The following is a 3,503-nucleotide window of genomic DNA, read 5'->3' as shown; positions in this document are numbered from 1 at the left end:
ATGGGTACACACGTGACGGTTGGATAACTGTTATCACAATATAATATTATGCAGCGGAAGTATTGGAATTAAATTATTAAAATAAACCTTGAATGTATAAAAATATTACAAGCGTTCGATACAAGCCCACAGGCAGGATCCATATAAACAGAGCTTTAGACATCATAGGCCTTAAGCTTCTGGAGTGCAAATTCCTTAGCCTTCATTCTAGCCGACCCGTAATCCCAGCCTATTATAAGGTTCGGTACCTGTTGTTCAATCTTTTGAAAATACGTCAGCCAAACCTGGTAAATACAATTAACTGACTCTTTGGGAAAATAGTTTTTCAAAAAGAGTTTTATACATATAGATAACCTGTAGGTGATCCTTTAATTAAATCTTGGGATTTTTCTTGTTACGAGATTATATGCTTGATTAACCCATTGGGTTGTCCGGACATGGTGTCATTAACCCCCAATTATAGTAATTATCAAGTAAACGGATTAAACCGTATTCCTACACTTTTGCGCAATCATAGGCGACTTACTTGTGTAATAACCATTTCAAGAGGCATATTTGCCATCCCAAGTTTACGCTAAAATGAGTCAAGAGTATTTACCTTTTTGCTAGCTTCCAATCAACAAGACTATATTTGGCAAAAAGCTGCAAGTCTAAGTATTATTGACCCAAGTCCGATTATCTGGGGGGTACTATAGTCTGTAATGAACAGATTTATTATCTGTTAGATGTATACGGGCCAAAGGTAGTTCCTTTAGACATGACCCAATACTTAAGAATAGGTTCGCAAGATTAACCGTATACCGAATAGAACGTGGTTTAAACACAACAAGTACTAGAACTTGTATAATATGGGTAAACGAAGTACATTCTGGATTTTGAGATCAAAACGGTAAGGTTAAACCCCTTTCAGTAAACTTATGTAAACTAGTTACGTAAGTCTAACCGTACGCGTATAAGCGATAACGGGTAACTGGATGAGTCATGAACAAGTTCCATATGCCAATATACTTTAAACAAGTTATAATATCAGTAGGATATCAGCTCGTATGCCCATTAAGGTTTTAAAATCAAACTATGTCTTATAAGGGCATTTTGGTAATTTTACAACTTATAAAAGGAACTTGCAAGTAAACTGATGTCATGGTCATAAAAATTCTGTAAAAATGTTTAAGTTATGATATCATATCAGTAGGATATCAAATATATGTGTGTTTTATGCATTATGACCAAACTATGCACCGTAGGGGCATTTTGGTCATTTCACACATAGTTTTGAGACTTTATTTGGGATTCTGAGTTCATAACTTATGCCTACCATAACAAGATTTAAAAAATGGTTTATAATATCAGTAGGTAACAAGTCTTGGTTCATACATATGGTTTAAAACCATACTACGCGCCTAAACGGCGTTAATATCGTTAAATGACGATTTATGCGAAGATTTATGAAATCTGATGTTATGACCAGCTTTGAATAGTTAATATATTTTATTTGTCATAACAATTCAGTAAACAAAAGGGTTGGTTTGAATATTATGCTTAAAACGCATTTTATGTGCCACAAGGGCATTATCGTCATTTATCGGCATTGTATACGAAACTGAAGTTAAATGTGACATCTGTGCTTGTGTAATCATTTTTCAGACTCTAAACGATTCAATATCAATAAAACAATGTATTTTGACCCCAATGATTGTTATTTATGTTTGACATTTTGCGCGTTTTGATTTTTGATCGATTTTAAACTCTATATTGCTTTCTGGAAAGTTATACGCAAACTGATGCGTAAACGTAATCAGTTTGACGTGACAAACATTCCGGAACAGAAACATAATCTTAACATACCTTAAATAACCTTTAAATAACTTAGAAATAAGTTTTAGAAGGTTTGGTATGGTAAAAAAAAACAAGTTTATTCGCTCTCAGGGACTATTTGCGTCAACTTGCAAAAGTATGCTGTTTCGTAAGGCAACGTACAGTCCAGAACATGATCATAAGTTAAACATACCATATATAACCGAAACATAGCTTAGAAATAAGCTTTGATAGGTTCGATGTGCGAAAACATGCTTATATGATCTTACAGGGGCTAAAAGTGTCAAAAACGGCGTAAGTTTGCATTTTCGCGCATATCTTACGTTCTGACCACATCTGGACATCCAAAATTTTTGTGCACACTAAAATATTTTTATTTTAGTGATCGGCATGCAAAAATACCATTCGTCGCTTAATTTGGTTCGTTTTCGCGTCCGTTTGAGCTTCGTCATAATTTAACGAATAACGCGACCGTACGACCAAACGAGCCGACATCCTAGAGTTTTCCGAGCATATTTTGAGTCCTCTAAACTTTAAGAGCCTTGAAAATGGCTTAAAGGGGGTCAAAAGGGGCTGAAATAAGCTTAAACCTAGTGCAGGGGCCTGAACTGTAGTTATTGAAACTTTTGCTGATCTGCAGCATTCACACGGGCCGCGTAAGCCTGCCCATATGCTTACGCGAGCCGCCTGAAACCCCCAGCGACAGAAAATGAATTTTAGCATTCTGTTTGATCTTTGGGGGCTGTTTATGCAATTTTCTGGTGTGAAGTTTAAGTGTTCTCCAATGTCTCTAATCAGTTCCTAACACATGTGTGGCTGTGATTTAATCCTTGTTGGCCACACAAACACTTGGAATGATCTTGTGATCCCATGATCACTATAAATAGCAAGGCCATTCATTTGAATCCTTGCTCATTCCTCTCTTATCTCTTCTCTAATCTGATTTGAGAGCTTTCTCAAGTGTTTGGAACTTCCTCTATGGTTTTCTTATATTCTTTCTTCAGGCTTTGGACTCTTGTATGTATTCTTTCATTCTTGTTCTTTATGTTAGTGCAGAAAGTCAAACAGTTTGGCCAATAGTTTGACTTTCGGTTTTGACCCTCAATTGGTCAAGTCAAAGTTCAATTGATCTTTGCAACGTGATTGTAATCACGATGGTTATAATCCTTAGCGATTATACCTACTGATTACCACGTTAACTAGGTGTAGTGACGAGTCAAAGTTTCGGTCAAAATGCGTTTTAGCACGCATTTTGCAACGGAACTACTTTTAGGTATCAATCTTTTACCGTTTTCAAATACTTTGGGGTGATACACATGTGTGTATATTGTTACTTTCGGCTTTTCATGCTTTTTTGACATTAACATGCTAGTTTCACCTAGTACATATCTAGTACATGATTTCAACTATGTTTTGCTATGTATGTTAAGCATGCTAGCACATTGATTTCTTAGACATTTGTTGCATATGTTTACTTAGCATATGGACACATCATTTTACATGACATTTCTGCTATGTATGTTTACTGAGCATGCTAGCACATTGTTTTACATGAACATTTCTACTAGGCATGTTTACTTAGCATACCTAGTACATGGTTTTCATAGCATGCTTACATTGGTTATGACATTTGGTGTGTTTAATCGGGACAATAATACATTCATTAACATTGATCACGCCGCTCGGTA

This window comes from Helianthus annuus, chromosome 2, assembly GCF_002127325.2.
Source record: "Helianthus annuus cultivar XRQ/B chromosome 2, HanXRQr2.0-SUNRISE, whole genome shotgun sequence".
Classification (NCBI taxonomy): domain Eukaryota; kingdom Viridiplantae; phylum Streptophyta; class Magnoliopsida; order Asterales; family Asteraceae; genus Helianthus; species Helianthus annuus.
The sequence above is the reverse complement of the archived record's forward strand: the minus strand, read 5'-3'. Positions refer to the sequence as shown.